The following is a 10,971-nucleotide window of genomic DNA, read 5'->3' as shown; positions in this document are numbered from 1 at the left end:
GAGAGACCTTCAACTTCAAAAACCAATCAAAACGTCAAATTTATGTATGGTCTTGTGAGATCAGGCTGATGTTTTCCAAAGGTATCCTTGAAAGACTCAGGAAAAGGGTGAACTGAATCAGACCAGACATTGTGGACAAGTGGATACTGCATCATGGCAATGCCCCAAGTCACACTGCCACTTCCATCATGAAATTTTTGACTTCAAAAGGAATTCCTGTTGTTTCACATTCCCTCTATTCACCTGAGCTGAGTCCTTGTGACTTTTTTATTTTACCAAAATTCAAAAAGTCTTAAAAGAACAGAGTCTTTGGGACATTTAAAAGAATGTGACTGATATGTTGTGATGAAGTATGCTGGGATAATTTTATTTCCCCTGTTGTGTTGCCATCTGCCTCTTTAAATTGTTTATTTCATTTTTTACAATTTACCATTAACATACGTGAATATAATCTGTATTTTCATAAAAGCTAAAGGGTGGACCTCAGTTCTAAAGAATTTAACAACAGTAAATTGTTTTGGAACTTAAATTCTATTGTTGACATAAACAAATATGAATTCTGTACTAATTGTAAACATTTGGAAGACAAAATGCTACTAATCTTAAAGTATCTATTTCGCTCTATTTGAAAACATGTTAGCAAAGCCAGCCCTTAATTAGTTCCAAAGTAATTAACAGTTTTGTCGAAAGTGTTGTTTGCATAAAGATATTTGTTAATTTAATAGCTTAAACAAATGATTTGGCCTAAACCTTGTAGTATATACAAAATTGGACAGTTTTGATGTATTCAGTTAATTTAATGACTTAAGTTTTAATTGTAATTTCTGTAAATTTAACTTCGAACAATGTGTAATTTTAGCACCTATTATTTTTGTTTGGAGTGTAACCATGTATGGAAGTGAAACATGGACGATAACTAGTTTGGACAAGAAGAGAATAGAAGCTTTCGAAATGTGGTGCTACAGAAGAATACTGAAGATAAGGTGGATAGATCACGTAACTAATGAAGAGGTATTGAATAGGATTGGGGAGAAGAGAAGTTTGTGGCACAAATTGACTAGAAGAAGGGATCGGTTGGTAGGACATGTTTTGAGGCATCAAGGGATCACAAATTTAGCATTGGAGGGCAGCGTGGAGGGTAAAAATCGTAGAGGGAGACCGAGAGATGAGTACACTAAGCAGATTCAGAAGGATGTAGGTTGCAGTAGGTACTGGGAGATGAAGCAGCTTGCACAGGATAGAGTAGCATGGAGAGCTGCATCAAGCCAGTCTCAGGACTGAAGACAACAACAACATTATTGTGATGATATATAAGGGCCTGATTTTAGGTCATGAGTCAGTCAGTCCATAGTTGAGTTTCAGACGAGTAACCTGTTCTGGTTAGAACAACAATGCTCCAAATTAACTGTGAAATAAGTGTTAAACAATTAGGCTGTGTGTAAAAACAATGACAGTGTCTGCTCCATATGTACCTGATTATTATTAAAGAACTGTGAACTTTGTGGTTAGGTGTTACTGCTTGTAGATGTTCAACAAGAAACTCAGTCAAGACTGAGGACAACAATCAACAAAGGAAGAATTAAAAGCAGGAGGAACCGCCACAATGTTAAAGGCCATACCAGTTGAAGCCTTTCAGATCTGCTACCAAGACTGGGAACAAATACTTACTGGAGCATAACTGCAGAACAGAATTAACACTTTAAGGTCTGGGACTTAGTACGACATTCTAGCACATGAGACTGGGGTTTTCTGTCATTTTTCAAAAAATCATAATTCAGGAATGGTTAGAGAAAAATCATTACAGTTTTTTTTCTTTTTACCACTGTAACTTAAACTTTACAATGAAGTAACACATTATAGTTACCAACTTCACTTAAATTTACACTGTCATCACAAGCTGATAGCTGCAATAAGGAAAATAAAAAAAGTTTATAGTAGGATTTATTGTTGGTAGAAAGAATATGGCACTGGATTATGTTTTATAAAAAGAAAATGAAAGGGATTTATTTTAAAAATTACAGTGCACAACTAAATTGCATTACATTTTGTATAAATCATTTCTATATTTAATTGGCTATCGTGTGAAATAGTTCAAATCGTTCTGGCATGCACAGCGCAACATCACACATTACACAATAATAAGTTGTATCTTTCCTCTTCCATTTTCCAGTTTCTTTCTTAGTTCTGTCACCATACCCTTTGCATGATCTGCATGGCCTTGCTTTGCTGTCAGTTGGAGGAATTTTTCTTCCAAAATGATGCCCAGTTAGTCTCTTGCCTACAGTCGAAGGGTTCACTCCCACTTGTTCCTCCCCTGCCATCATGGCCAGTTTTTCTCCAATCACAGACATGAATTTATGCAGAGAACATGGTTGTCTGTGTGACATTTTATACATTATGTAACTGTTTACTATTCCCTGAATGAAAAGATGGAAGAAAGCTTCTTCCACCAATTCATACTTTTCTTTTTGAAGGGATAGTAAGCAAGAAGTTGATCACTTCGATAAACACCTGTCTTGTTTATATTATAGTCAAGGACTGCATCAGGCTTGATTTTTTATATGGCCCCCTTTAGCCCTGACAGCTACGTCAGATAATGTTCTGCCATGTTTTGAAGACAACACTGCCACATCCCTGGTGTCCTTCCACTTACAAGCCATCATATGTGGTCTGTGTCTGAATGTCATTTCACCTTTTATCAGTATGGATTTTTTCAAACTCTTAGGCATTTCTTTTCTGTTTAGCATAACAGTGCCAACACCTAAAGTGTCTTTGCTCCATAAGAAGTCAATAACTTTAGGGCTAGTATAAAACCAGTCCATGTAAACAGTGTGACCTTTAGATAAGTAGGGTGAAAGTAGACGTTCAAACAATGGAATAATTGTGAAGTCATCACCTATGCCTGTGTAAACCTCCATGTTTAGAACATAACCAGTGTTTGAGTCACACAAAGGACAGTTTGATGCCATACTTCTCTAGTTTGTTCTTCATATAGACTCTAAAACGTATCCTGCCTCTAAAGGCACACATCCCTTCGTCTACAGTCAAATTCTCACTTGGCACTAGCGAGTCTCTGAAGCTCTGCACAGAATAATCAAAATATGGCCTGATTTTGTGTAAAAGATCACGATTTGGCTGTCCACGTTGTATGTATGTATCATTATTATTTATATGCAGCATTGCCTAAATTGACTTGAAACAATCCCGGGACATCAGTCTAGCAGCAAATATGGAGTGAAGAATGGGAGCTGTGGACCAGTAATCTGCTATGGATGACTTCTTCACCAGGCACATGTGAATTACCATACAAAAAAATTTATAAACCTCTGCTGAAGTAACAGGTTTCCAATGTGACCACAAACTGTGTTCATTGATTTGTTTGGTAGGCCTCAAGTTTGCAATGGTATTTGCAGCATACCTGTTTGTTTCTTGTTTCACACATTTCACCATATTCCTGTTGAAATTGTTTTCAAAAAAGTCAAATTCAGTTGATGTGGCATCAAGTGGAACTGTAATTCTCAGAACTTCTCCATAAACAGTGTTCCTTAAGGGAGGTGCAGACACAGGAATATCATCCCATCCCAAGTCAGCATCGCTGTCTGCCCGGGCTCTTCCTACTTGATGTACTCGACATGTAGGTTGAGGTTACAGTTGATGAACTAAAATGACAATACGAAAGTAGATTTGTAAATTTAGGGTGTCATAATTGTGCTCTAAATCAACAGTATTCTTATTGGTTGTGAGAAAGATAAGGTTGAGAATAATTACCATTTTCAACTTCATGATCAGGAGCAGCTTGCTCTACATGCTGGGGTGTCACCACACCATCAGTTTGATCTTCAGTTTCTGTAAATTAGTCGCATGTAGGAACTGCTAACATGTATTGTATTATTTACCTAAATACCTAAACAAGTTATTACATAACACTGGCCAAAATTGTTTACTTTTATTATAATCTACTGATTACTTATAAGCACAGAGAGGGAGTGAGAGCAATCACCATTCCAAAATTCGTGATCTATTGGATGCATTTCCTGCTGAGATGTCAAGTCAGTATCATTCTGAAGCTCTTTTTCTGTAAATAAATAAGCCATATGTACAAATGGATAAACTTGTATTATCATTATAAGTCTAAAATATATTACTCGAAATATACATAGGAGACGTGTATGAGTAGCCTACTGTTTCTTACATGTTTCAACGTATCACAGTCTAAATTCCAGTAAATATGTTATGATTACCTGTAGTATCTCAATCATCACTAAGTTCTCCTTCAGAACCCGAATCATTGAACAGAACATACAAAATTTCTTCATCTGTAAGTCTTCATCTACACCGTGACATCTTGCCGCCACTGCTAATGCGTGGGTGTGACAGAATCTATAGAAACGAAACCAGTTGGTGCTGCTATCCAGCAGATTTTTTGCATAACTAAACCATCAAGTTGCGTGACGGAACACATGAACTGTGAGTATAGCCCGTAGTTTGTTTTCTATGCATTTTTATACATCACTGTGGGCATAGCTCATCACTCGTTGGCAACGCTCACTATAGGGACTGTGGGCATAGCCTGCAGCTAGACCACAAAGTGTTAATTTGAAGAGGACAGTACTATCATTTGAAGAAAAATAATGTAAACTTCGGTAGATAAAAAAATTGGTCTCATTATGTTTCTTATCTTGGATGGACAATGGTAACAAAATCTGAAATTACTTATGTTTGTAATTAGCACAGCTTTTAGGCAAACTAATTACACCAATGGCTTCTAATTAACCAAATGAATGTGATAGATAATAAAGTCAAGAGTTAATGTGTACCTTGCACAAGTCATAAAAATGACACTAATGAAGGTATTTGCAAAAAAAAAAAAAAAAAAAAAAAAAAAAAAAAAAAAAAAAAAAAGGGGGGGGGGGGGGGGAAGAAAAACATAACAGCTGAAAAGAACCCTACTGTGTCACTGAAACTAGCACCACCTGGAGCTGAGGATCATCATCTCAGCTTGCATCTAAACATGGAAATCACAGTCACTATCCATACTAAGCATGGAAGAAGTATACTCAAGACAGTTATTAAAACATGGAACTGTGCCTGATAAATACACAAACTCGCATGAAATCCAGTATTTTAAACTAAAGTGTGCAGAGGAAATTCAAAATAAGTCACCCCTTCTGAGAAGTTGCATTTACTCACACCCTAAATACACTCCTGGAAATGGAAAAAAGAACACATTGACACCGGTGTGTCAGACCCATCATACTTGCTCCGGACACTGCGAGAGGGCTGTACAAGCAATGATCACACGCACGGCACAGCGGACACACCAGGAACCGCGGTGTTGGCCGTCGAATGGCGCTAGCTGCGCAGCATTTGTGCACCGCCGCCGTCAGTGTCAGCCAGTTTGCCGTGGCATACGGAGCTCCATCGCAGTCTTCAACACTGGTAGCATGCCGCGACAGCGTGGACGTGAACCGTATGTGCAGTTGACGGACTTTGAGCGAGGGCGTATAGTGGGCATGCGGGAGGCCGGGTGTACGTACCGCCGAATTGCTCAACACGAGGGGCGTGAGGTCTCCACAGTACATCGATGTTGTCTTGTCGCCAGTGGTCGGCGGAAGGTGCACGTGCCCGTCGACCTGGGACCGGACCGCAGCGACGCACGGATGCACGCCAAGACCGTAGGATCCTACGCAGTGCCGTAGTGGACCGCACCACCACTTCCCAGCAAATTAGGGACACTGTTGCTCCTGGGGTATCGGCGAGGACCATTCGCAACCGTCTCCATGAAGCTGGGCTACGGTCCCGCACACCGTTAGGCCGTCTTCCGCTCACGCCTCAACATCGTGCAGCCCGCCTCCAGTGGTGTCGCAACAGGCGTGAATGGAGGGACGAATGGAGATGTGTCATCTTCAGCGATGAGAGTCGCTTCTGCCTTGGTGCCAATGATGGTCATATGCGTGTTTGGCGCCGGCAGGTGAGCGCCACAATCAGGACTGCATACGACTGAGGCACACAGGGCCAACACACGGCATCATGGTGTGGGGAGCGATCTCCTACACTGGCCGTACACCTCTGGTGATCGTCGAGGGGACACTGAATAGTGCATGGTACATCCAAACCGTCATCGAACCCATCGTTCTACCATTCCTAGACCGGCAAGGGAACTTGCTGTTCCAACAGGACAATGCACGTCCGCATGTATCCCATGCCACCCAACGTTCTGTAGAAGGTGTAAGTCAACTACCCTGGCCAGCAAAATCTCCGGATCTGTCCCCCATTGAGCATGTTTGGGACTGGATGAAGTGTCGTCTCACGCGGTCTGCACGTCCAGCACGAACGCTGGTCCAACTGAGGTGCCAGGTGGAAATGGCATGGCAAGCCGTTCCACAGGACTACATCCAGCATCTCTACGATCGTCTCAATGGGAGAATAGCAGCCTGCATTGCTGCGAAAGGTGGATACACACTGTACTAGTGCCGACATTGTGCATGCTCTGTTGCCTGTGTGTATGTGCCTGTGGTTCTTTCAGTGTGATCATGTGATGTATCTGACCCCAGGAATGGGTCAATAAAGTTTCCCCTTCCTGGGACAATGAATTCACGGTGTTCTTATTTCAATTTCCAGGAGTGTTGTATACTTTGACATGCTGCTGCATTGATGGAAGCTGCCACTCAACTGTACAGACTAGCAACTGTAAGTGGCTCTTCAAACAAAAACAAATGCCTCTTGTGATGCAGGAGCAGTACTATACACTACACAATTAATAACAACATAATTTTTCCTGATAGATACACAATCGTGGGAGTGAGCATGTGTGTGGTGAGGTGGGGGATGGGGAGATTGTATTTGTATTTGTACACTAGCTTGTTAAAGGATTTCTTCTGAAAGCTGGCAAAGTGCTCCTTCCTTCATTGTGTGCCAAATCAATGCTTTTGGTTTCCCTTACTCCTAAATCATTTTCATTCTGCCCGAAGTTTTCTTGCTATTTATTTGTAATCATATAATTAAGAATTTGAAAGTGTATTAATTTGTCTAAAATTTTCAGGAATGCCAGCAAAAGGGAAATTGGACCAAATCTGATGACATTTCTTTATCTTCTTTCTTATACAGAGACTTAATTTCAACATATTTCTGTCAAAAAATGAATTCTTACACAAATGAATTAAAATGTTACCAAACTTAGAACAACACTCTCATGTTAACTTTGTTGATGTTTTATCATAACCACTAGAATCTTAGGTTTTTAATGATTTTATTTTCTACATTACTTATTTCATATTGCTAAAGGTGTTCATTATGGGTGGTCTTAGACATTCCTTAGTAGCTTGGTGGACCTGAAAACCCTGTCTTTACAGTAACAGTTATGAAATGTTTGTTAAAATGTTTCCCAACACAGTGTACATCTATTATAAATGATCATTTCCTCTTAGTTACACCTGCTCCTACTCATCTCTGTTTTTTGAGTCTCCTCATTGATAGTATCCCATATTGTGCCATTGATTCTTATTCAGGTAAAAGAACTCTGAAAACACAGGGCCACGGGCACTCGAGTAATGGTGTCAGAATATAGGAAGCATTATATGGTATCAAATGATATTGCAGTGCCCTGTGTCTAGTAATATCCCATAAAAGCTTAAATTTATAATCCGTCTGAAGTTTTACAAAACGTATTTTGCCTAGGGTTCTTGATCTGAGACATTATAATAACTGAAATTAATTTTTGATAATATTAATGAAATATGAGAATGGACAATCTGATATTACAAACTGTGACAAAGTAACACAATTTGGTCAGAAGCCCATAAATAAACAATATTTTTACAAAAATAGACATTTACACTCTAGTGAAGCCCTTATGTGGCATTTTTGGCTGGGAATCCCCTTCCAGGTAGTTGATCAACCTGATGAAAGTTTTTTTATTTGACACCACTTCAGTGGATTTGCATGTCAAAAGCCAATATTATAAGCTCAAGTTATAAAAAAGTTTTGTGATTCCTTAACAACTGACAATTTTGATAAGCAAATAATTTGATAACTCAATCATCCATCACAAAACCTTAAGTATATCACTAACATTTTAAGCTTTATTTTTCCAGTATATGTCAGCAATGTTGTCCAAAATATCCTTTGCAATATATAATACGTAACTCTCAATGAAGTTATTTAAGATGAAAATTCCTCTTACATTTTTTTATGTGGCCAATGGTTTAATCATTAATTGATGTCAAAGTGTTTCATTTATAGGAATGACCTTCTGTGTGGTCAGAATAGGCAACTGCACATGAATGTTAGAAGAGGTTTTTAGAAAGCTCACATACAATTAAAAGTATGACCCATTTACTCAGTGTTATTTGCCAATAAGGGCTGCCAACTGAGCCTGAAGGATATTTGTGCTTTTTGTAACAAATGTGCTTTGTTCAGTGAGAGCTGCTCCATGATATCTTTATCATGTGATCATTTTAAGCATGAATAACTGAGTTTTCCATTCTTTCTATTCGTCATCAGTTTACTAAAGAAGAGTAGCAGTACATGTTTAAAAATTAGTGTGTGAAAAATAATATATAACTTTTCATTTACTATCAGCATTTTTCCATCATTTGGTTTTATTGCAAATTTCATTCAGCACATGATATCACAGCCAAAAGGACTCCTTATTTACAGTGTTAAGTATTGTATGTAATTGTGTGACTGTTTCCATCAAATTCTTAGCTGCAAAGACCATATATTGCCAAACACATCATCGCATACATTTTTTATGTGACAAGCATAAAGTTGGTTAACTGTGTATAAAAAAAGCAGCAGATCAGGCCAGTTTATGACAACACCAAGTTACTTTTGCATCCAGTGTGTTGCAACATAAAATTTGGCTAAGTGTACAATGACATAGACTTGAAACTTCTGGGCAGAATAAAACTTTGTTCTGGAATGAAATTCAAACTTAGAACCTTGCCTTTTGTGACCAATGTTCGTACAGACTGAGCTATCCAGGCATGACTGATGACCTACCATCATAACTTAGCTTCTGCCAGTGCCTCTCTTCCATAAAGGAGCTGCTGAGAAATTGGTTAGCTACAGACTGGGGGGAGTCTGGAAACTATATGGCGCTTAGAAGTCCAACAGCTTCTCCCATTTCTTATTTAGGAGCAATAACCTTTAGAACTTCCTAAGGATAGCTTAGTGGAACTGCTAGAAGGGTTAAGTGACATACAGTGAGATGTAGCAGAATTGAGGATCAGAAAACCAAAGTCCAGATAGAATTAGAATCAAAACATACAATATGATGCATGGAGGAGTATAATTATTTAAAAAAAGCCTTATAAAAATATAAGGAACACCAGACTGAATAACAAGACTTATTTTAAAAATATAGAGGATATTCCATAAAAATCATTCAAGTCCCCACACTAAGACGCTGACTGAAGAATGAGTCTTCATAAGGAAATCTTACATTTGATATCTGAGAAAAACAACATATTTGTCTTTGACAAGTTCTTTCATAAGAAGCCTACCAGAAAACTGATTTGTCAAATACTAAATATCAGTGGACATACAAGTGACAATATTTCTTCAAACAATAAAGAAATCATACAGACTATATCTGTCCTAAGTCACTTTTAATTTCAAGTGATATTAAACTAGTAAGTTGCAGAGTAAAAGTAGAGCTGCAGAGTAAAAGCAAATACAGTGCTAGAAAAGAACTTACCAGACAGGGTACCAAAAATTCATTTTAAGGGGGTTTATTAGGAGGTAAATTGGATTAAAAAGAAATGATACAATAATTCAGTGAGAGTAATTAGGAACACTATAGATGTTGCAATTACAAAAAAAAAACTGTATATAAAGAAAATCTTGAAATGTACAAAAGAGCTATTTAAGAAAAAGCAAGAGTTTGGAGCAAACAATAATAGAAAAGTGATGGAATATTCCAAAGTCAATAAACTATTTGACAATGTCTATGAGATGACTTGAGCTGGCATAGCAAAAATTTGATTCGGTAAATGAATGAAAGCAACAAAAATATAAAGAGCAAATAAAAATATATTAAGTAGACATCATAGTTCATGAACTAAGATGACATAGTCTCTAACAAAAACCACAACATTCTGCAAAAATTCAAAGATTTCTTTAAATGTTTGCGTAGTTGGAGAAATGAAACAATTCAGATAATTAAAGATGATGACAATGATGTTTGAAAGGTAATTTGAGATGAAGTATATAATGTCATTTGAGGTATGAAGAAAGAGAAGGTGTTGGAACATAATGGTGTATCAACAGAAATAATTAAAGATGGAGCCGAAGTACCCGAAATAAACTCGCAAAATTATTTGCTGAATGTGTGCAGAAGAAGACAGTTTAAAGTGTATGTTAAATAAATCAGAGGTAGTCAAGGCTTGTGAACATATCCAAGGGGTGGAAAACTATGGTAAAATAAATCACGCAGTATTAGAATGTAAATTGAAAGTAAGTAAAGATAAGTGTGCAAAACTTGGTGCACATGTAATAAATAAAGTCAATAGCTTGGAAACCCATCTTAAATAATTCAGTAACAGTGTGAATGAGCAACTGTGTGAGCATGACTGTCGAATAACAAAAGTAGAACAGTGTGTTACTAACAGTAGTGGTAGCATTATTTCTAGTGGAATAATAGAATCAACTGAGATTGCTTATGTCGCACATAGTCAGTTTCTCAAATTTGATCCAAATAAAAGTGTATGTCCACGTGAATTTTGGAATGACTTTGAGGATATCTTGCCTAAAGTGTGGAGTGATAAGCAGAATATCGGGTTTATTACTTCTAACTTATTGGGGGAGGCACGAATCTGGGACAACTTGGCCTCAGATAAATATAATAAGTTACAGGAATTTAAGCAAGTTTCTTTCAAGAGTACTGGGGAAAGCATAAACAAATGGATGTGTTAAATCAGTTTTGGTCTGGGGAAAAATACGAGCCCAAGAAAGAAGGGATAAAAAGAT

This window comes from Schistocerca gregaria, chromosome 1 (assembly GCF_023897955.1).
Source record: "Schistocerca gregaria isolate iqSchGreg1 chromosome 1, iqSchGreg1.2, whole genome shotgun sequence".
NCBI lineage: Eukaryota > Metazoa > Arthropoda > Insecta > Orthoptera > Acrididae > Schistocerca > Schistocerca gregaria.
The sequence above is the reverse complement of the archived record's forward strand: the minus strand, read 5'-3'. Positions refer to the sequence as shown.